This window comes from Urocitellus parryii, chromosome X, assembly GCF_045843805.1.
Source record: "Urocitellus parryii isolate mUroPar1 chromosome X, mUroPar1.hap1, whole genome shotgun sequence".
NCBI lineage: Eukaryota > Metazoa > Chordata > Mammalia > Rodentia > Sciuridae > Urocitellus > Urocitellus parryii.
The window spans coordinates 30808429-30833845 of record NC_135547.1 but is presented as its reverse complement, the minus strand read 5'-3'; positions in this window follow the sequence as shown (position 1 = coordinate 30833845).

The window sequence follows — 25417 nt, the reverse complement described above, 5'->3', positions numbered from 1 at the left end:
CAACCATCATTGCTTTCTACATCACACCATGTGATAAATCAGACTTGTAAAGTTCATGGTATGAGGTATAAGATATGGGGCAATGACAGCTCAGCTCACCAAAATTCTCTTAGCTTAAATACATTATTTAAATAGAGCCAGGAGTGGTGGCACATACCTGTAATGTCAGCAATTTGGGGAGGCTGAGGTAGGAGGATCTCAAGTTCAAGGTCAGCCTCAGCAACTTAGCAAGACCCTATCTCAAAAAAAAAAAAAAAAAAAAAAAAAGAGGATAAAGGACTAGGGATGTAGCTCAATGGTAGACTGCCCTGGTTTCAATTCCTAGTACTGAAAAGAAATACACAAAGAGCTGCTCAACTCCACTTGTAATCAAATAAATAAATAAACAAACAAATCTTGTTTCCCTTTCCATGCAGATGTCCCATGCAGAGCAAGGGAACTTTTCCATGTTTAGCATTTTTTTTTTTTTTTTTGTACCAGAGATTGAACCCAGGGGCACTTGATTACTGAGCCACATCCCCAGTCCTTTTTATTTATTTTTTATTTTGAGACAGGGTCTTGCTAAATTGCTTAGGGCCTCACTAAGTTGAGGCTGGCTTTTGAACTTTCAATCCTCTTGTCTCAGCCCCCAAAGCCTCTGGGATTATGGTGGATGCCACTATGCTCAGCTTCATGTTTAGAACTTTTTAAAGTTCTTATCTTGAGGAGACTTTTAATTACCAGTATCCAGATCATTACCTTGAATATCATATTGAGGAGACTTTTCCAGCCGGTGAAACATGAGAATCTGATATATCCAGATGAAGGACACAATCAAACATGGATGCTGAAAATATCTCTGTGTGCGCCTAACAATAAACCCTCCAAAGAGAATAGATGAGTAGGTAAAAGGTTTTTATGCAGGAAACATAAAGCAAAGTTATGAACTAATTAGACCTAACAGACATCTATAGAACACTTCATCTAACAATAGGAGAAAACACATTTTTCTCAAGTGCTCATGGGACATTCTACAAGATAGGCCATATGGTAGGCCACAAAACAAACCTCAATAAATATAAAAGAATTAAAATCATACAAAGTATGACTCCAACTATAATGAAGTGAAATTAGAGATAGATAAGAGAAAATTCTTGAGAAATTCACAAATATATAAAAGTTAAACAATATACACATATAAGGGGCCAAAGAAGAAATCACAAGATAAATTAGAAAAAGGTCTTATGATGAATGAAAATGATGTCGCAACATACCAAAATCTTAAGGAATAAAGCTAAAGCAGTGTTTAGAGGAAAATATGTAGCTGAAGCAGTTGTTAGAAATACCAAAGTGCCACAAGAAATCAAACACGTGCTGAAAGGTGGGTGGGCAAGGCATTTATTTCTGACAGAAGGGCATGCTACAGAACTTGGCTAGCAAGTGAACATAGGCAGGCACTCTGACAGTTTATATACCTAATGCATTGTAGCCCTTCTCCCTGATTGGAGGATTCAGGGATACAATCTACGTGACTGACTAATTTTAAAATTAGGGCAGGCAACAGAGAAGGGCTATAATTGAAATGGACTCAATTGGATCTCATTAAGGCTGAATACTATATTCTGAAAATTCTTCATTGGACTTTCTATTTCTCACATAGAGAACAAAAAGACAATAGAGAAAATCAATCAAACCAAAAGTTGATCCTTTGAAATAATCAACTAAATTGATATTTAGCTAGGCTGAAAAAATAGGAATCTGAAGAGATGTATAATAAGATTTTGAGTTAGTAATCCAAAAATTTCCAACAATAAAAAAAGCTGAGGACAAGATGGTATCACTGTTGATTTATACCAAACATTTAAAGAGGAATTAGTCCAGTCACAGTGGTACACACCTGTAATCCCAGCAATTCTGGAGGCTGAGGCAGAAGGATCACAAGTTCAAAGTCAGCCTCAGCAATGTAGTGAGGTCCCAAGCAACTGAGCAAGACCATTTCAAAATAAAAAGGGCTGGGGAATGTTGCTAAGTGGTTAGGGACCACTGGGTTCAATCTCTGGTACCAAAAAAAAAAAAAAAAGCAATTAACACCAATATTTCTAAAATTCTTCCAAAAGACAGAGAAGGAGGAAATACTTCCAGACTCATTCTGTGAGGCCAGAATTATCCTAATACCAAAGCCAGAAAAAGACACTACAAGAAAAGTGCAGACAAATATTCTTTATAGATATTGATGCAAAAATCTTCCATAAAACAGTGTACTAACAACTGAATTCAACAGCATATTAAAAGGATTATACATTATGACCAAGTGAGATTTGTTCCTGAGGTATAAAGATAGTTCAACACATGAAAGTCAATTAATGTAATATACTACATTAATAAAGTATTTGATCCCAAAACCAAAGATATAATAAGAAGAGAAAAACAACATCTCTCATGAATACAGACATAAAAATCCTTAGCAAAATACTAGCAAATTTAATATGGCAAGATATTATATTCTCTTTGACAAAGTGGAATTTATCTTGGGAATGTAAGGTTGGTTTAATACTTGAAAGTCAATAATAATGTAATACACCATATTAACAGAATTTTTTAAAAAAACAAATGATCATTTTAATAGATGCAGAAAAAGTATTTGACAAAATTCAACATCTCTTCCTGATTAAAAAAAAAACACCCAATAAACTAGGAATAGAAAAGAATATCCTCATCCTGACAAAGCTTAATTTTTTTTTCTGTGAGTGTGGTTCTTGAAATTAAACCCAGGGAGGATCAGTTGAGGTTAGGAGTTCAAGACTATCCTGGAAAATGTAGTGAGACCCTGCCTCAGACAAAACCTCACCAATTTAAAAAGAAGAAGATAGGCAAAGAGCCAATAAGCTTATGAAAAGATGTTCAATATCTGTAGCCATCAGGGAAATGCAAATCAAAACCATAATGAAATACCACTTCACATCTAATAGGATGGCTTGGATAAAGAAAGGCTCAAGTATTGGTAAGAAGGCAGAGATATTTGAACACTCATTCATAGCTAATGGTGCAGTATATATATTCGTACATACAGTAACTTGTACATTTATGCTCACAGCAGCATTAAGCATAACAACCAAAAGGAAGAAGCACCTAAATGTTCATCAGTGGATGAATGGATAAATAAATATGATATATACATAAAATGAAGTATTATTCTTTTTTTTTTTTTTTAGTACCAGGGATTGAACCCAGGGGTGCTTACCATTGAGCCACATTCCCAGCCCTTTTTTATATTTTATAGAGAGACAGGGTCTCACTGAGTTGCTTAGGTCTTTGCTAAGTTGCCAAGGCTGGCTTTGAATTAGCGATCCTCCTGCTTCAGCCTCCTGAGCTACTGGGATTACAGGTGCGCACCATCATGACTTGCTGGTATATTATTCTTCAAAAACAAAACAAAACAAAAAAGAATGGGGCTGAAGGTGTGACTCAGTAGTAGAATGTTTGTCTAGTATGCACAAGACTCTGGGTTCCATCCCCACCACTGAAAGAAAAATATAAGAAGGGCTGGGGATGTGGCTCAAGTGGTAGCGCGCTCGCCTGGCATGCATGCGGCCCAGGTTCGATCCTCAGCACCATATACCAACAAAGATGTTGTGTCCACTGAAAACTAATATATATATATATATATATATATATATATATATATATATATATATTCTCTTAAAAAAGAAAAATATATGAAGATATAAAATGTGAAAGAAAAAAAATCTCTGTGATATCAGGTCCAGAAAAGAAACTGAAGGAGGAAAATCTGGAGGCCACAGAAGTGACCAACGTCCAGGTAGGAGAGGAGAGCCTGAGATGGAATAGGATTTATGGAATCCATTCAAGAAAGATTCAGGTGGTGCACAACTGTAATCCAGAGACTCTGGAGGCTGAGGCAGGAGGATGGTAAATTCAAGGCCAGCCTTAGCAATTTAGCAAGACCTGTCTCAAAATAAGAATTTTAAAAAGGGAAGGTTGGGGATGTAGATCAGTGGTAGAGTGTCCCTGAGTTAAATCTCCAGTAGGGAGAAAGAGGGAGAGAGGGAAAAAAAAAAGGAGAGAGTAAGGGAGAGGAAGAGAGAGAATCAGAATGGAGATAGGCAGGACTTGGTGATAACTAGTCAATTATTTTTAATTGATTCCTTGTTCCACAGTATCTGTTCTGGTTCTATCAGCATCTATATCAGTCTCCATCTACAAGAATACCACAGTGCTCCAAGCCCCCATCACCACTCACCTCAACTAGTGCCCTCTTGGATGATCTCTTTGCATCCACTCATCCCTTTCCAATCTGCTTTCTACATTGTTACAACAGTGATTTTTTACATACTTCAAGTCAGATCATTTAATTTCCCTGCTTTAAAAACTCTTTAAGAATTTTCTTTGGCACTTAAGACCAAAATCCTTAAGCCATATGGCCAGCCCTGAGTGTCCTGGCCCCTGTCTACCTCTCTGAACGTTCTACCTCACTCTCCGTTCTCTGCGTATACTGGCCTGCTTTCAAATGCCTCGCCATGCTTCCTCCTACCACAGGGTCTTTGCACATGCTGCTCCTCCAACAGAATGTTTCCTTCCCTGCTTCACCTGATGGCACCAACTCTTCGTTTGGTTACCAGCTTAATCATTACTTCCCTAGGGAAACCTTCCTTGATGGCCCAAGGTCCCCCCATTTTATGCTCTCAGAGCTCTTTACACTTCTCCTTCATGGTCTTTAATCACAGTTAAAGTTTTACTTTCATTTATGGTATCATTCCATTACTGTCTATCTCTTTCATAAGATCAACATCTGTAATATTTTTGTTCACCATTATGTGTCTATGCCTAATACAATGTTTGGCACACAGAAGGTTCTGAATTATATTTGTTAAATAAATGAATAAACATCAGGAGCAATCTAAATGCTAATTAAAGCAGCAATGACCTATCATTGTACCCATAGATTGGCAAAGATTAAAAAGACTGAAAATATCCAGCATGGACAAAGATTGAAGAAAATGAGCACTCTCATATTCCAGGTGGTGGGTATGTAGATTGATATGTCCTTTGTGGAGGCCAATTGGACCTTCAAATGTTCACACTGTTTGATCCCACAATTCTACCCCTGAGAATTTATTCCAAGAAAATAATCACTCATGTGCATAATGGTATACCCAGGAGGATGTTTATGGAAGCACTATTTGTAATTGGAGAGGGTCAGAAACAACTTAAATGTTCAACAATAAGGTATTATTTAAATAAATCATAGTGCAGTCACACAATAGAACACTGTGTGTCCATTAAAAATGATAATGTAAATTATATTTATTGACATGATAATCCACTCATGATAGAAACTTGAGTAAAAATAGTTACTAAAATGTACAATGGGGGACTGGGGTTGTGGCTCAGTGGTAGAGTGCTTGCCTGACATGTATGAGTCCTGGGTTTGATCCCCAACACCACACACATAAAAAAAAAGTATGATGATAGGATTCTGGGTTACCTATTTTAATAGTGTATAATATAAATATCTGAATTTTTAGAAGTATAAGGATAAATATGAAACTCTTTTTGTGGGCTGGGGTTGTGGCTCAGTGGTAGAGCACCTGCCTAGCACCTGTGAGGCACTGGGTTCAATTCTCAGCATTGCATATAAATAAAATAAAGATCCATTGACAATTAAATATGTGTGTGTGTGTGTGTGTGTGTGTGTGTGTGTGTGTGTATATCCCTCTTCCTGTGAGTTACTTTTGGGTCTTTCACATTTTATTCTATATCATGCTATCTGGTATTAAAATACCTCATGAAAAAGTACTCACAGCTGGGCACAGTGGCACATGCCTGTAATCCCAGCAGCTTGGAGGCTCAGGCAAGAGGATTCTGAGTTCAAAGCCAGCCTCAGCAACTTAATGAGGCCCTGAGAAACTTAGTTAGACTCTGTCTCAAAATAAAAAATAAAAGGAGCTGGAGATGTGGCTCAGTGGTTAGGTACCTCTGGGTTCAATCCCCAGTACCAAAAAAAATACAAATAAATATATAAATAAAAAGGGCTGGGGATATGTCTCAGTAGTTAAGCACCCCTGGGTTCAATGTAAACTCATGTATCACTTGATTAATTAAATAAGTTTTAAACCAAACTCAGAAAAATATAGAATACTAAAGGCAAATATGCTTATGATCATATGTGTGTGTTGCAGATAAGTATACATATAAAAAGGATCTAAACCAATGTTCTGGGTTGTGGAATTATGAGTAATCTTTATGTCCCTTTTTTGCTTGTCTATAGTTTCTGTAATTAGCATATATTACTTTTCTAATAGGAGAGAATAATCAAATATATTTCATTTTGAAAAAAAGCATTACAATCAGAAAAGATTGAAGAGAGAGAAGGACTCTTATAATTGCTGGCCAGCCAGCCCATCCATGCCCCAGTAGGCCAAATGTGGGTAGCCATGTTTAATCAAGAGGTTGCTTAGTGACCATAGAACCAGAGCAAAGGGCTTAGCTGGATGACTCTAATATCTGAAGACAGCAAAGCCAGAAGAGTGATACGTCATCTCCACTGCAGTGATAAACTTCTGGCCTTGAATACAGTCTTTATCTTTACTATTGATTTATTTGCAGTGCTGGGGATTGGACCCAGGACTTTGAGTCTGTTAGGCAGGTGCTCTACCACTGACCTACAGCCCAGACCAAACACAACCTTTGAAAAAGCCCAACTCACTTAGTACCCTAGGAATCTACCCCAATATTGCTAGATGCCATTGCCCTGGACCTCCTTGCTTATATACAATTTACCCTCACCTGACTGTGTCTCTGGCTAACAATAAACTCTCAGATCCATGACCCAGTTATGTACCCATTTATGGTCTGGTGTCTTTTGTGTTTGTGTGTGAGTGTGTATGGTACTGGAGATTGAACCCAGGGGTGCTTTACCACTGAACTCCATCCTCAGCCCTTTTTTATTTAGCATTTTCCCTCAGTCTCCTTGAGGCTTAATTTACAGCCTTTCCCTGACACATTTCAGTTTGAACTTGCTCTTGACTCATCTTGCTAAGCTTCTCTAGATATAGAACTGCTGGTAAGGGTCCGACTTACTTTGTTCCACTCCTGGGATGGGAGCAGGATATGAGATTCAGACATATGCCTGGAAAGGGTAATTTCAGACATTTCAAAAAACTGAGGGAGACCCCCAGACTCCACCGCACTGGGTGGGCCATGACAACTGTTTTTCTCCCAATTTCCTATATGTCTGGGTCTCATGTTGTATGGTGCTGGGGATTGAACCCAGGGCCTTGAGCATGTGAGGCAAGCATTTTACCAACTGAGCTATATTCCCAGCCTGTATGTTTTTTCTTTTTGGTACCAAAGATTGAACTCAGGGGCACTCGACCACTGAGCCACATCCCTGGCCCTATGTTGTATTTTTTTTATTTAGAGACAGGGTCTCACTGAGTTGCTTAGTGCCTTGCAAATTTGTAGAGGCTGGCCTTAAACTTGCTACCCCCCGCCTCCTGAGTTGCTGAGATTGTAGTTATGTGCCACCACACCTGGTTGCAAACCTGTATTTATAATCTGAGACACATTTTTTTTTAAATATCATTAACTATGGATTCTAGATGTCCCAAATGACATCTTTGAAATTGAGCTTTCTATTCTTGAACATAGTATGTCTCTCCAAAGAGTCAGATCTTCACTTATGGCCCTCAATAACAGTAGAAATGTTCACCATGCTTAACTGTGTCTTGTAAATAATTGTCATATTACAAAGGGTTGTTGTTCATTATTTGATAAGGATTTACTGGGGAATTGGATATCAAGGAAGACAGGGCCTGCCTTATGTAAGAGTATGCCCTATTTAAGTTTTTTTTTTTTTTATTCAAGACTTAGGTGTTTCACTTCTAAATTTTCATCCTTAACTCAGTGTCCCACATATACCCACACTCTCTTGTCTGCAACCCCAAGCCTAGGGCAGAAGTGAGAGGATAAATGTGCTAAATAAACACTTGCCAGTAGATTTCAAGTGGCCATGGAGTTCTGGAAAGAGCAGTTTTCTATTGAATCCACTTGAGGACCACTTACTGGGGATGCTATGTCACTAAACTTTATGGGCTTGTTCTGCAAGGAGAGTGATTGCCAGAGACCCTACTCTACAGGGGGCTTGCTGAGCATAATGGTCATTTTTTTGGTGTTTGCCTGTTCTGAAACAATCCCTTTCCCTTGAACCATCCACTAGGACCGGCCCAGCATTAGGTTCCCAGGGCTCCCATAGGAAAGTACTACACACTAGAGACTGAAAACAACAGAAATTTATTGTCTCCCAGGGCTGGGGTTGTGGCTCAGTGTTAGAGTGCTCACCTAGCACGTGCGAGGCCCTGGGTTTGATCCCCAGCACCACATAAAAATAAATAAATAAAATAAAGGTATTGTGTCCAACTTAAAAAAAAGAGAGAGAGAAGAGGAAGGTTTTGCAGAGGTACAAGGTGCTGAGCAGTTGTTTTAAATCATTGGTTCCTTGCATCATGTTTTTTGTACTGGGGATTGAACCCAGGTGCACTCAACCACTGAGCCACATCCTCAGCCCTATTTTGTATATTATTTAGAGACAGGGTCTCACTGAGTTGCTTAGCGCCTCACTAATTTGCTGAGGCTGGCTTTGAACGCAGGATCCTCCTGCCTCAGTCTCCCAAACTGCTGGGATTATAGGTGTGCTCCACTGCACCCTGTTATCCTTGCATCTTCTTAATATTTATTATCCCCGTGTTAAAGATAAAGAAAGTGAGGGCTGGGGATGTGGCTCAAGCGGTAGCGCACTCGCCTGGCATGCGTGCGGCCCGGGTTCGATCCTCAGCACCACATACCAACAAAGATGTTGTGTCCGCCGAGAACTAAAAAATAAATACTAAAAAAATCTCTCTCTCTCTCTTAAAAAAAAAAAAGGAAGAAAGAAACAGAAAGTGAGGCAGGCATGGTGGCACACGCCTGTAATCCCAGCAGCTCAGGAGACTGAGGCAGGAGGATCACGTGTTCAAAGCCAGCCTCAGCAAAAGCAAGGTGCTAAGCAACTCAGTGAGACCCTGTCTCTAAATAAAATACAAAATACGGCTGGGGATGTGGCTCTCTGGTCAAGTGCCCCTGAGTTAAATCCTGCCAAAAATAAAAGGAGGGGGATAAGGAAAGTGAGGCTCAAAAAAGTTATTTATGTTGCTTTTCCACAGTCACCTGGTTATTAAGCAGCAGAGCCAGGTTTCAGATCTGCCTAAATTCACAGTCCTGTAATCCCAGTGATTACTGTCCCTGGCTCTAGTCCCTTCCAGAGACCCACATGCGTTCTTGCCTTTGAGTTCATGAGACATTCCTGGAATATTACAATAAAATACACATTCCTAAGTGTATATATAGATGGATTTTTACATATTTTACATATAATCATGTATATGTACCAAATTTATGATATCAGACAATTCTAACCTCCAAGGTTTCCTCCTGGTGACACCCAGTCAATCTTCCCCAAAAGTAACCATTTGCCTGTTCTCTCTACTGCTATAGATAAATATGTTATTTACACTAGTTCTTTTTTTTTTTATAATGATTTGTGTGTGTGTGTGTGTGTGTGTGTGAGTGTGTGTGTGTGTGTGTGATGCTGGGTATTGAACCCAGGGCCTTGTGCATGCAAGGCAAGCACTTTGCCAACCGAGCTATATCCCCAGCCCAAGAATGATTTTTTTAAGTTGTTGATGGACCTTTATTTTATTTATTTATATGTGGTGCTGAAATTGGAACCCAGGGCCTCACATATGGCAGGCAAGCGCTCTACGGCTGAGCCACAACCCCAGCCCCTTTATGCTAGTTCTTAGGAGATTTTTTTCCCCTAAAATCTAAGAGCATTAATTCAGTGAGTTTTGAACTATAAGTTGCAAGCTAGTTACGGCTTTTGAAATCAAGCATTCTTTTTTAATAAAATAGAATACATCAAATTATATCATATGTAGTAACAAGTATTGAGACTTTTGTGATAATGTTATGGGTATGTGTATGAATGGGTGTGTACTGGATCATAATGGAAAATGCATTCCTTGGCGTGGGTCACATTAAAAAATGTTTGTAGGAGCAGGAGTAATCCCAGAGATTCTGGAGGCTGAGACAGAAGGATTGCAATTCAAGGCCAGCCTTGGTAATTTAGCAAGGGCCTGTCTCAAAATAAAAAAGGCTGGGGAATGTACCTCAGTGGTAAAGTACCCCTGGATTCAATCCCTGGCGTTAGGTAGAATTTGACATAGGCAACACCATTTTTTGTTGTTGTTGTTTTATACAAAGTACATATATGAAGACTTGAATTGAGTGTCAACATAGGTTATATACAAACAGAGATACAAAAATTGTGGTATATATGTGTATTAAGAATTGTAATGCAAACAAAACAAAACAAAGTACATGTATAAAGGCAAAAAAAAAAAGAATAGCATTACCTTAGATTAGGTAGAGGGAAGTAAAATGGGGGGGAAGGCAGAAGAAATGGGGATAAGAAAGATAGTAGAATGGAACAGCCATTATTATTTTATGTATATATGTGACTGCATGACCAATATGATTCTACAATATGTACACTCAGAAAAATGAGAAATTATATCCCATCTATGTATTTCAAAATATATAAGTACATTCTACTGTCATGTATAACTAATTAAAACAAATAAAAAAATTTAAAGAAATAGGCAACACCATTTTGAAACATATCCTCCATCTTAGAGAGTCACCTCACAGTCACTTTGACTCAGCCTGACATAAACCCCAGACAATACTCCATTATCATGCAAAGAAAGGAAATTGTTATCTGGGACCAGAATCCTGAAAACACCTGGTTCCACAAAGAACAGTGACCACCTCAAAGAATGGAGGTGACAACCAAAAGGCTCCCTCCCTGACAAGCCCCTAGCAGCAGCCTAACCACAAAAATCCCCCCCTCCACATATCTACCCCAGGCTATAAGCGGAAGACAGGTCTCAGTCTCTACTGGATCACCATCTGCAGGTTTGTCCCAAATAAACCTGTGTAATCCTTGAGCCACCTCTCCTCTCTCTTTCTTTCATTCCCTTCTTTCCTTACACCCTGTACCATGAAAAAAAAAAGTTTCTAGGGTCTGGGGGTATGTCTCAGTGGTAGAGCCCTAGCATGCGTGACGCCCTCGGTTCCATGGCCAGCATCTCCCTTTTCCAAAAGTTTCAAAACACTGCACTAATTACCACAGGGGACTGAGGAGAATTGCAGCCTCTTCTCAGTCCCAGGTCTGATAAACATCCATTTCAGCCATTGGGGCCTCTGGAGGACACATGACACCTCCCTGACGCCACCCCCACCTCTCTGTAAGGAAACCATGGCTCAACTACCATCTGGGCTGATTATATTTTTTAAACCCCAAGGAGGTACTTGAGTCAATCAAGTAAGAGGCCAACTCAAAAAAAATAAATAAATAAATTTAAAAAATTAAAAAAAAAAAAAGAGGCCAACTCAAGCTAAGCCATGCAGTTGATATTTAGCATGCTGGGCCCTGAACTAGTACTGCCTGTGAGACCCCTGTTGCTCTCCAGATCACTCCAGACAGGCTTTTATTGTTGTGGGTGTGTACTGGAGATTGAACCCAGGGTGCTCTATCATTGAGCTACATTTCCAGCCCTTTTTACTGACTCCTCAGTTCCATGGTGACTGAGAGAAAGGCAGCCTGGCATGCTCAGAAAAGGCTAGTGGTGCCCTCAAGAAACTGAGCCAGGCCACAGGCGGTGGTGCACAGCCGTAATCTCAGAGGCTCAGGAGACTGAGACAGGATGACCACAAATTCACAGCCAGCCTCAGCAACTTAGCAAGATCCTAAGCAACTTAGCAAGACCCTCTCTCTAAATAAAATATTGTCTTAAAAAAGAGCTGGGGAGCCAGACGCAGTGGTACACACCTGTAATCCCAGTGGCTCAGGAGGCTGAGGCAGGAGGATTGTAAGTTCAAAGCCAGCCTCAGCAACAGTGAGGTGCTAAGCAACTCCGTGAGACCCTGTCTCTAAATAAAATACAAAATAGGGCTGAGGATATGGCTCAGTGGTCGAGTTCTCTTGAGTTCAATCCCCAGTACCCTCCAAAAAATAAAATAAAACAAGGGATGGGGAAAGGGATTTAAAATCAGAATACTACAGTGATGTAGCCACATCAGTGCTTATAGCAGCTCAATTCACAATTGCTAAACTATGGAACCAATCTAGATACCCTTCAATAGATGAGTGGATTAAAAAATGTGGTACATATACACAATGGAGTATTACTCAGCCTTAAAGAAGAAATTATGGCATTTACAGGTAAATGGATAGAACCAGAGAATATTATGCTAAGTGAAATAAACCAATCCCAAAAAAACAAGTGTTCTCTGATAAGCAGATGCTGATCCATAGGGGTTTGGTGGGGGCAGAGGATAGGAAAGAATGAAGGAACTTTGGTTGAGTAGAGGGGAGTGAGGGGAGGGGTTGTGGAGATGGTAAGGACAGTAGAAATAGACATTATTGCCCTATATATATATATGATTACACTATTGGACTGACTCTGAACTATGTACAGCCAGAGGAATGAGAAGTTCTGCTCCACTTGTGTACAATGTGTCAAAATGCATCCTGCTGTAAAATTAATTAATTAAAAAGTTGTAAAATTTAAAAAAATAAAGATAACAATATTATCTGTCCTTAAAAAAATGGGGCTGGGATGTAACAGTAGTTAAGCACCCCCTGGGTTCAATCCCCAGTACCTCCCCCGCTAAAAAAAAAAGAGAGAGATACTGAGGCAGGTATGGTGGCACATGCCTGTAATCTCAGCTCTGGGAGAATCACAGGTTCAAGGCCAGCCTCAGCATATTAGTAAGACTCTTAAAAATGAAAAAAAAAAAGAAAAAAAGAAAGAAAGAGAGAGAAAGAATAAGAGACTGTAAATCAGAGTTTGATGGGAGTTCTTTGTTCTAATCTTACAGCTTTTCTGTTAACTTGAAGTTATTTCAAAATAAAAAGTTAAAAAATAATAAAACAAATAATTACCTTCTGGCAAATTCTTTCCAATTTGTGGGCATTCCTGTCCAGGAAGGGGAAGGGCAGTCCTATAACAGATGGGTAGGGGTTCTCCTTGGGAGCACATGAGAGCTGAGTTTTCTTATTGTTGCTGAGTTATCTCCACTACACACTTTGAGCTTTTAGATAAATCCAGCATTAACCCACTGAATCAATATAAACCTTATGCCAGGTGCAGTGACGCACACCTGTAATCCCAGCAGCTCGGGAGGCCGAGGCAAGAGGATCTAGAGTTCAAAGCCAGCCTCAGCAATTTAGCAAGGCCCTAAGCAACTCAGTGAGACCCTGTCTCTAAACAAAATACAAAAAAAAAAAAGGGCTGGGGATGTGGCTCAGCAGTTAAGCACCCTTGGGTTCAATCCCCGGTACAAAAAAAAACAAAAGGAGATATATATATTTTATATATATATATATTTTTTTTTTCAAGTATGTGACAGTTGTTCATTTCCAGAAAAAACATCTCACAGATATATGACTGCTCCCCAGAAGTCTACCCTCTGAATTGTCCCTATTCCCAGTGTCTGGGTTCAGGAGCATGTCCCCTCCATCCCCCAGCCGAGTACGGGACCCCCCCCCCCACAGCACTCCCACAGCACCAAATCCTTACAATTCTCACAACACTTATCAAGTTGCCCTGTAATTTCCTGCTTATCTGCCTTCTCACTCAAAGGCAAAGGCCATGCGAGTCCTAATTATCACTGTCTCCACAGCTCATAGCACAGTGGCTGGTGGACAGCGTGTCCTTAATAAACACAGTCTGTCCACTGCATCTGTGGGTTCCACATCTGCAGATTCAATCAGCTGCAGATCAAAAATATTAGAAAAAAATGTTCCTCTGTATTGAACATATACAGACTTTCACCCCTAAACAATGCAGCATAGTAATTATTTATATAACATTTACATTGTTTCTGGAATTACTAATTAGATTACTTATATCTAGAGATGGTTTAGATTATATGGGAAGATGTGTGTAGGTGATATGAAAGCACCATGCCATTTTATTTTAGAAACTTGAATATCTGTGGATTTTGGTGTTCTCAAAGGTCCTGAAACCAATCCCCCATAGATTCTGAGGGACAACCGGATTCAGTAAATGGACTTTATTACCCCAGCCACTTTTTGGCAATATAAGTTTGACTCTTCTTTCAGTCATTAGTCTTCACTTAAGTCTGGCCTCTTCTCCAGTTAAGGTTGGACTGGGGACTTGGGGTTTGATTTGAGTAACACCTGAAAGAGTCCCCATCTCCAAGTTAGTTCCCATTTACTAACATGGCTAAAGTGTGACTGTTTCCACTTCTCTAATGCAAACATTCCTGGGAGACATAACACATTTAACTGGAATTTAGTCCTTGACCCCATATATGACTCCATTTACCAACCCTACTTTTCCTCTGCATAGAAATAGGCCAAAGTAGCTGGTTTATCAGATTTTAGGTGGCAGATGCAATGGCAGAAGTTCAAGAAAAAGCAAAGAATGTCTTTTCACTTCTTCATTCCACAAATATTACTGAGATACTGCTATGTCCCAAGCACTATGCTAGGAACTGGGGATATAGTTGCGACAAGGACTGACACCATTCTAGGCCTTATGGAGTTTACAGCCTAGTGGAGGTCAATAATCAAGAATGGTATAAAGATAAGTAAAGTCACAACTGTAATCAGGGCTAGGGTGCAGAGAAAAGGGAACACTTACACACTGCTGGTGGTAATGTAAATTAGTACAGTCATTATGTGTAATAGTATAGAGGTTCCTCAAAAATTTAAAAATAGGGTTGAGGATGTAACTCAGTGGCAGAGTGCTTGCCCAGCATGCACAAGGCACTGAGTTCAATCCCCAGTACAAAAAAAAAAAAAAAAAATTTAAAAATAGAACTACCACATGATCCAGCGATCTCACTACTGGGTATATATATATCCAAAGGAAATGAAATCAGTATTTGAAGAGACATCTGCATTCCCACGTTCATTGCAGTGCTATTCACAATAAACAAGAAATCAAGAAATGGAAACAACGTAAATGTTCAACTTGGGCATGTCATTTAACCTCTTATCTGTCACTTGATCACTTTAATGATTCAAAATGTGTGGCACAGGGCTGGGATTGTGGCTCAGTGGTAGAGTGCTCAACTTGCACGGGTGGGACCTGGGTTCAACATAAAAATAAAGGCATTGTGTTGTGTGCATGTACGCCTAAAAAATAAATTTTAAAAAAATGTGTGGAGGGCTGGGGATGTGGCTCAAGCGGTAGTGTGCTCACCTGGCATGCGTGCGGCCCGGGTTCAATCCTCAGCACCACATACACACAAAGATGTTGTGCCCGCCAAAAACTAAAAAATAAATATTAAAATTCTCTCTCTCTCTCTCTCTCTCTCTCTCTCTCTCTCTCTCTCTCTCTCTCTCCCTCTCTCTTTAAAAAAAAAATTCTCTCTCTCTCTCTCTCTCTCTCTCTCTCTTTTAAAAAAAATGTGTGGAACATAATAGATACTAGGTATTCAGTAACAGTTCCCTTAGGGTTTGGTTTTGGTTTGTTTGTTTTTTTAAATATTTATTTTAGTTATAGTTGGACACAATACCTTTACTTTATTTATGTGGTGCTGAGGATCAAACCCAGGACCTCACACGTGCTAGGTGAGCACTCTACCACCGAGCCACAACCCCAACCCCTGTTTGGTTGGGTTTTATTTTGAGGATTGAACCCAAGGGCACTTCACCATTGAGCTACATCCTCCCTGCCCGTATCTATCTATTTATTTATTTATTAAATAATTTTTAGTTGTAAATGGATCTTTTATTTATTTGTTTGTTCATTTGTATGTGGTGCTGAGGATCAAACCCAGGGCCGCACACATGCCAGGCAAGTGCTCTACCACTGAGCCACAACTCCAGCCCTTATTTATTTTATTTTGAGACAGGGTTTGTTGAATTGAACTTGGGATACTCCTGCCTCAGTCTTCCAAGTTACTGAGATTATAGGCATGCGCAACCCTGCCCTTCACCTTCATTCTTTTTTAATTTGTTTATTTATTTTTTTTAAAGAGAGAGAGAGAGAGAGAGAGAGAGAGAGAGAGAGAGAGAGAGAGAGAGAATTTTAATATTTATTTTTTAGTTATTGGCGGACACAACATCTTTGTTTGTATGTGGTGCTGAGGATCGAACCCGGGCCGCACGCATGCCAGGCGAGTGCGCTACCGCTTGAGCCACATCCCCAGCCCCATTCTTTTTTTTTTTAATGTTTTTTTAGTTATAGATGGACACAATGCCTTTATTTTATTTATTTATTTTTACGTGGTGCTTAGGATGAAACCCAGTGCCTCATATGTGCTAGGCAAGCACTCTACCACTAAGCTACAACCCCAGTCCCTCTTCATTATTTATATAGTAATAATACTATTTATATGAACACTTACGATATTTTACTTATTACTTTAATCATCCCAGTTAATTATCAAGACCACTGTCTGAGGAAGGTGTGATACTAGGAAGCAGGTATCCCTTGTTTATTGATGAGATAATTAAGGGTCAAATAAATTGCAGCTGAACCAAGGACATATACTAAATGGTTGATCTGTTATTAGAACTTCTCTTTTTCCAAGTATTGACACTGGAGTGGGTGGGTGATGGCTAGTTGTTCATAAATCCAGCGGTTGGGCCTTTTTTACTATGTGGCTTAAGACTGGCTCTTGATGTTAGCTGGTGATGAAAGTCTTCCTAATTTTCCCCTGAATTGGAGCACTTTGCTGCCCCCTTGTGCTCACCAAGTTCCTACCTCTGGGTTCTGGTTCACAAGAAAAAATTAACTCCCTTTTCTGCTACAACTATTTCCCTCCAGGAAAGGAGTTACCCTAAGAGAAACAAAGGAGCCCAGCACCACCGTGGTGTAAACTTGTAATCCCAGCAATTTGGGAGGCTGAGACAGGAAGGATTGATTGTAAGTTCAAAGCCAGCCTCAGCAATTTAGCCAGGCCCTAAACAACTTAGTAAGACCTTGTCTCTAAATAAAACATAAAAAGGGCTAGGGGTGTGGCTCAATGGTTGAGTGCCCCTGGGTTTAATTAGTAAGGAAAACAAGGGGTGGGGAGGAAGCAAAGGAAATAGATGATTGAGGTTTTACTTCTGTTACTGGTTTTCGTTGTCTAGTTTTTTTGGGTTTTTTGTTTTTGTTTTTTGGTACCAGGGATTGAACTCAGGGACACTCAACCACTGAGCCACATCCCCAGCCCTATTTTGCCTTTTATTTAGAGACAGGGTCTCACTGAGTTACTGAATGCCTCACTGTTGCTGAGGCTGGCTTTGAACTCACGATCCTCCTGTCTCAGCCTCCCAAGTCATGGAATTACAGGCATGCGCCACCACACCTGGCAATAGTTTTTGTTTTTGTTTTTGTTTTTAATATAGAGCAAAAAATATAGGTGTCTCTTACAGTAACTAGGGGCTTCACAAGTTGTGCCTTTTTGTTTTGTTCTTTTGTTCTGGGGACTGAACCCAGAGGGTGCTTAACCACTGAGCCACATCCCCAGCTCTTTTTATTTATTTATTTTTTAATTTAGAGACAGGGTTTCATTAAGTTGCTGAGGCTGGCTTTGAACTCATGATCCTCCTGCCTTAGCCTCCTGAGTTGCTGGAATTATAGGTATGTACTACCATAGCTGGTGGGTCAGGTCTTAAAGGATAAGCAAGAGCTTCCCAGGCAAACTAGCAGGTGGAGGGGCATCCTGAACAGAGGGAACAGCATGATCAAAGGCAGAAAGATGTGATGGAGCATTGCAAGATTTTAAGCTGGGAGAGCAACATGATCAGGTGGATTAGTTCAATATGTGTACGGCACCTGCTGTGCTAGGTAGTGGGGAATGCAGCAGTGAAAGAAACAAGTCCCTAAACTCATGGAGCTTACATTCCAGCTGGGAAGATAGACATGGAGGCAATGAATATATAGTATGTCTTTGGATGAAAATAAAGTAGGGGATGGGAACAGAAAGGAAACCGTACTGTTTTAGACAGGGTGGTCAGGGAGGCCTTCCTGCTCAGGTAGCATTTGAGCAGGACTGAACAAAGTGAGCTCCCACAGGCCTCACAGATGAATGGGGAAAGATGCTCCAGGCAGAAGCAACTGCAAGGTGCAAAGACCCTGAGGTGAGAGCATGCTTGGAGTGATCAAAGAATAAGAGGTAGGGTCAGGGAGGACTGGAGCAGCATGATCGAGGATAGGGTTGGGCAAAGCTGATAGAATGTGGGGAGTGAGGTAGCAAAGGACTGGGTCATGTTTTCTTGTAGGGCCTGTGGGCCAAGGCAAGAAGTTGCGATCTCATTTTAAGAGAGATGGGAAATGTTTGTTGACACTGTTGTTGGGATGTAACAGGAAAAGGAGGAATTAGGATGATTTGAAAATTTTCTCCAAGCAACTAGGACTCAGAGTAGTCATGCTAAGTTTGAGGAGTCTGTTGGACCTCCAAGGGGAGCTGTTGATCAGGCAGCTGAGTGGCAGGTATCTGCAGAGGGAACAGGGATCTGTTAAAGATCTGAGACCCATTAGACCTTAAGACCTGCAAGGGAGTGAGTGCATGAGAGAAGCAATAAGAAGACAGAGCCCAGTGGATCTCCAAGCTCCAGATGCTAGATGGAGAAAGCAGGAGCAAGAGAAGGTACTGAGGACTGATGGGTAGGGTGGGGATATCAAAGGAAAACTAGGAGCTGGGTCTCCCATAGCCAAGGGAAGCAAGTGTTGCAAGGAGGATGGAGTCTTGGATCATGTCAAATGCTAATGAAGCTTAGAAAGATGAGGGTTCAGAATTCCCCATTGGATTTGACAGCATGAAGTAAGGCCATGGATGGCCTTACCACACCCTAGGTTCCTGGGTATGCCACCTATGCAGTTGGACAGGTCCCTACTCTCAGCAAGGTCCTGCAATTGGTCTAATGCTCATCTTTTTTTTTTTTTTTTTTTTTTTGGTGCTAGGGATTGGACACAGGGCCTTATACATGAGATATGAGCACTACTACCAACTGAGCTATATCCCCAGCCCTGAGGTCTTGGAATTCTTTAATCTTATTTTATTTTATTTTATTTTATTTGGTGGGATTCTTTTTTGGGGGGGTCTTTTTTGGAATTGGGGGGTTGAACCCTGGGCTTTGTGAATGCAAGACAGACACTTTGCCACTGAGTTACATCCCAGCCCGAGGTCTTGGAATTCCTTTTTTTTAATATTTATTTTTTAGTTGTAGTTGGACACAATACCTTTATTTTATTTATCTTTATGAGGTGCTGATAATCAAACCCAGGGACTCACACATGTTAGGTGAGCACTCTACAACTGAGCCACAACCCCAGCCCTGGAATTCTTAATAAATTTTGCTGTGAGTTAAATATGGACAAAAGTTCTGACCAATGAGAGCCAGGCATACTGGTATACACCTATAATCCCAGCAACTCAGGAGGCTAAGGCAGGAGGATTGCAATTCCAAAGCCAGCCTCAGCAATTTAGCAAGGCCTTAAGCAACTTAGTGAGACCCTGTCTCAGAATAAAAAATAAAAAGGGCTGGGAATGTGGCCTGGGTTTAATTCCTGGTACCAAAGAGGAGGGCAATCGGAGGTAAGGATATAGAGACTTCTAGAAAAGAAAACTTGAATTCTAAGTGTGAGAAATAGAAAATCTGGTGGTCCATTTTCAAAATATTATTCAGCCTTAATTGCATCCGAAGTAGCCCTTTTCCCTTTTGCCCACCCCAATTCTAAAATTAGCCAATCACGCAGATTATATCCCCAAGTCCTCCAATCAGGGTGAAGGGCAGTGCTGCCTTAGGTATATCAACCATGAACTGGGGGCTGGAGTTGTGGCTCGGTGGTAGTGCACTCTCCTGGCATGTACAAGGCATTGGGTTCAATCCTCAGCACCATATAAATGTAGAATGAAAATATTGTGTCCATCTGCCGCAGTCTGGCTGGGCACAAGATCACAAACTCACACCGACCGTCTACAAACACGTTCTGGGGAAATCCAAGTTCTGCCGCCAAATTCACGTACTCCACCAGGCTTTGAATCCCCAATACTTTCTGAATTCCACGAGAACTCAACGAGAACTCAGGCAGCAGGATACGCCCTATTCCCAGCAGGAACAACCTAAACCCAGATTGTCCTAAACCGGGAAGGCCCTAAGCCCAAGGAGCGGGATACTCCCTAAAACCTGGATCCACCCTGGTCCTTGAGCAGGGTCACCTTTCTCAAACATACATGCAATGTCACAGCGAATGTCCAAGGCAAGTCCATTTCCACGAGTCCTTCCTCTAAGCAACATGGGGTACGCTTGGCAATGGCCCTCAGCATCTCCCCCCTTCTGATTAATTAAACAACAAGCAATGTGGCTTAAGGACCGTGCCTGGTAGGTTGTCCAATTCAACTTATGGTTCTTACCCGTCATGGGAAAAACTGACCTCTAGGCGTCAGCCTCCTGTCTTAGGTTGGTAACACTGCAATTGGATCATACCCGTCACTGACTACCGGTCCAGCATACAGCCATACTTGTGGATAGGCCTATGCACCAGTGTGGGGGGGGTGAGGTTCTTGCCTCACCTCTGTTGGCCCCCAAATTTAGCCTTGGTGCCAGTGGGGGGGTGAGGTTCTTTGCCTCACCTCTGTTGGCCCCCAAATTTTAGACCATCACTAGTAGAAGGGAGGAGGATACAGAAATGCCACGACACCAAGCCAATTGACGGCTCCTTTGGAAAAATTGCATCACTGGTGACACCATCAGCAAAGATATGCCAGCACTACCACAATTAACATGGGGTGCGCTGGCAAGGAAATTGCATCACTGGTGACACCATCAGCAAAGATATGCCAGCACTACCACAATTCGCTGCACCAGACGATAGTTCACAATGCATACAACTGATATATAATCCAGGCAAGTTCTGCAAGCAGTTCAAATCTGAGGAGTCTATCAATATGTCGATTTCCTCCCAAATGGCATGTACAAGGCATTGGGTTCGATCCTCAGCACCATATAAATGTAGAATGAAAATATTGTGTCCATCTAAAACTAAAAAATTAAGTGTTTTAAAAAAATAATAAACTCAGGTGCACTTGCTACCATGTTCTGTAGTGCCTTTCTATCAGAAGTAAAGTTTTGCCTTGCCCACCCACTTTGATTTCTTGCAGCACCTCGGTATTTCTAACTCAGGGAGTGTAGCTGCAAAGGAGGACACAGCAATGAGATGGTGGGTACATGGGGATAGGACGTCCAGAAGGCTGAGGTTTGTGAAGAGAGGAAACATTGCAATGTGCTTGAATATGGATCCCACAGCTGTGGGGGCTGGAAAGAGTGTGGGATGGATAATGCCAGAATGGGATGGGGGGGCACTTGTTCAGGCTAAGTCCTTGAGTACTTCAGAGGAGAATCAAGAGCAAATGGTATCTGTTCCCACAAAAATACATCAGCCTTTTGCATCTTAGTTGAAATGGCTGCACTCATGCCACATAGCAGCAGCAACCCTGTGTTCACCAACACTGTTCATCATGGTCTTGTGTGATCTTCACAGAAAGCTTGTGAGGTAACAAACTCATTCTTTTCATGTCCATTTTTCAGATGGGAAAAAGGAGGCTCGGAGAGATAAAGTGAGTGCTCATGGTCACCTAGGCAGTGACCCGCAGACCCAGGACTTCAATCACACTAAGGTCTTTCCCACTGTCCTTGGCAGTCTCTTTTAGTCAGCTTTCAACACTCAAAGGGAGGAGTAGCAAATCCCTGAGGCATGTCCACTCACAAGTGTGGAGATCAATATCTCTGTGGTGGGGGTGAGTATTCCTCTGGCAACAGTGATCCAGAACAAGTTCTTGGCTGAACTCCCTCCCCAGAGTTGGCCAGCTGGCAGCCAGCCAGATTCACAGAGTGAACCCATTTGGAGCCAAGAGCCTTGCAAAGAGGCATGGGGTCCAACAAGCTCAGACTGTGTGCTTCTGTCCCAGAGAAGAAAACCATGTGGACATAAGATAGAAGCCTAGTCAAGGGCTGCCCCAAGAAGCACTGGAATCCTTAGCTGGGCACAATGGCGCACACCAGTAACCCCAGCTGCTCAGGAGGCTAAGTCAGGAGGATCATGAGTTCCAAGCCAGCCTCAGCAGCACCTTGATTGAGTTCAAGGCTAGCCTGGGTAACTTAGTGAGACCCTGTCTCAAAATACAATAAAATTTTAGCAAAGGGCTGGGGGAGTCACTCAGTGGGAGAGTGCTTGCCTAGAATGCATAAGGCCCTGAGTTCAATCCCCAGTACTGCAGAAAAGAGAAGCACTAGAATCCTTGGCCTGGCTGCTGGACAGGATAGACAAAGGGACATTGTGGAAGAGTGCCCAGGGGCAGCAGCTGTCTTGTTCAGACTACATCCGGGTGGCAGTTTGAATCCCTGTTGAAGGAGGGAAGTGACAAGCTGGGCTGAGTAAAAGGAATGGATAGGAGGGCGGCCCAAGCTCTGGAGAAAATAACACATGAACCTATCTTTTGTGACAGTGAACTGAGCAGAGAAATGTCACTTTCAGGCCTGGAAATGGTCAGGGAAGCATAATTATGATTCCTGCCATGGTCCCTTCTTCATCTGATACTGCAACATAAGGTGGCCAGACTTGTGCCAAATAATTTGGGAACAAATAGCCTTGATACTAAAACTATTTGGTGGGGTTTAGCCACCAAAGTCAAGAGTAAGAGTCCCAAATTCTCCTGTGAAGAGGAGCTGAGGTGCCCAGATGCTAGACAGAGGGTAAAGGAAGGGAAGAGCCAGCAATTGCCCTATGGGGCACCTGTCACAGTCCATCAGGCAGCAGAGAAGAGAAGCCAGGGGGCTAAGTGGCCCCATGTACAGGAGAGGAGAGCTGGAGACTGCTCTCTGAATGGCAACTAAAGAAAGTAAGCTCCAGAGAGAGTGGCAGGTGTACCCATGGCTAGCCAGAGAGGTCACAATCAAATTAGAATTAAAACAAACAAAAAAACAAAAACCTAGCTTCCATTAAATGAGGTTTGGCAAATCTGGAGCACTGTTGCTTTGTGCTGTTTTAGGAGGAACTGCTTTCATTCCAGGACAATCCTAGCATCAGGTGTAATCATTATGCATCCTCTGTAGAGATGAAGAAGCCAGAACCAGAGAGAAATGAGAGGTCACATAGATAAGCCTGACTCCAAAGCCCATTCCATTAATTCTCCCCTGCAAGGTTGTCACAGCCATTAAATGAGACAATATAAATGATAATAAAAACAATATCCTGTTTGTATTGAGTGGCCTACTATGTGCCAGGCATTGCTCTAAAAGCTTTTAACACAACTAACTCATTTAACCATCCTTACAACCCTGCTGAAGTAGGTATTATCTTTCTCTACCAAATGAGGAATTTCATTCATGTAGAATGAGGCTGAGGGCAATGCTTTTGCAAATTGCCCAAGGTCATTCATCTGGTAAAGTTGAAACCTGAACCCACACAGGTGTCTCCAGAGCCTGTATTCTTAACCACTAGGCCCCACCCTGCAGAGAGACAGGCCCTCTGAGGATTCTTTTGATGTAGCAGGAAATGAGGAGCCACAAGCTGGGACAAAAGTTTCCCCAGACAGAGTGTGTTATTTAGAGGCCTGTTCCCGACTGTTGGGGCAACTCTGCCTTAAGCTTTGGGACCATGGAAGGAGTCTGTGCAGCCAGCAGTCAGCAGGAGGACCCAGGCACATGAGCAAGGCCCAGGTTAAGGGTCATGCAGGCTGGTGGGAGAGAGAACCAGGATACAACTCTCTATCATTACTTTGCTAAGGGCCTACAATAGACCCCATCAAAGAGCAGTGCCCAATGTGAGAGTTTGAGGCATTGGCTTGAAAGAGAGGGTGACAAGAGTTGGGGAGGGCTGTCCAGGCCTTGGAGAAAATGGGGCACACACTTGTCCCTTGTGACAATAAACTGAACAGAGAAATGTCACTTCTAAGCCTTTAGTAGTAGAGTGAGTTGGAGAGAAGGCAGGGGCAGTTCATGGGCAGCTTTGGCCCCACTGATGAGAAGAGAACTCAAGAAATGAAGCACAAGCCAGAGGCAGGAAGATCCATCATCTGGGATCTGTTGTCCTTACACTGACAGAATAAAAAAAGGAGGGGCCTGGGAGTATGGCTCAGTGGTTAAACACCCCTGAGTTCAATCTCCAGTACAAAAAAAAAAAAAAAAGACTGCCAGAAGGTTCAAGATATGTTAACTCTGATCCATTGTATTCCATCCCCCATCCTAATCAAGTGAGAAAGTGATTCATTCCAGCCCCTAGAAGGCAGGATTCCCAGGACAAGTCTATGTGGCCTGAGGCAGCCTGAGCCTGACTTTTATGCTCAGAATCACTATTCTTTCAGCTGCAAAATCCAGACTTTAAATCACAAAAAGTTCAGCTTCCCCCAACACAAAGTCAACTCCATGAGAAAAACCCTTTTTGTTCCTGTAGTTTACTGCTCTGTCTCCAGTTCTTCCCAGGGTGCCTATGCTGTGTAAGCATCCTGTGGGATGTGCTGGCCCCAGCTCTAAGGATGGCTTTTGGCACTTACTGAGTCCTTCAAACTTGTTTTATTCACTTCCCATAAATTGTTAGAACATGTAATTTTTTTTTCTTTTGGTACCAGGGTTGGAATCCAGGGGTATTTAACCACTGAGTCACATCCCCAGCCCTTTTTGTATTTTATTTAGAGATAGGGTCTCACTAAGTTGCTTAGGGCCTGGCTAAGTTGCTGAGACTGGCTTTAAACTTGTGATCCTCCTGTCTCAGCCACCTGAGCCACTGGGATTACAGATGTGTGCCACCATGCCCAGCAGCATATAATTTTTATTCATTCATTCATTCATTCATTTTTGGTACCAGGGATTGAACTCAAGGGTGCTTTACCACTTCCTCAGCCCCTTTTTATATTTTAGAGAAAGGGTCTTGCTGAGTTAAATAGGGTCTCACTAAATTGCAGAGGCTAGCCTTGAACTTTCAATCCTTCTGCCTCAGCCTCCTGAGCCACTGGAATCACAGGCTGCACTGCTGCATTACCACACCAGGTTAGAATATATAATTTTTAATTGATTCACTTTTATTTATTTTAAATCCCACAAAAGTAATATGAGAATACATTTTCCCTGGGGGGAAAAATGAAAATGTGATGGTGTGACTAAATTCTCCTTTGACACCCCTGCCCCATTCCTAAGCCCCTTGGGAAAGCCCTAGTAGCTATAACCCCAGACCCTTTTCCATGCATTTACATCCCTCTGCATGTCTAGATACATATACAAGGGTGGTTTGTGGATTCTTTAACATAAAATTAGGTCACAGTATTCTTTAAAAAAAAAAAAAACGATTCTTTT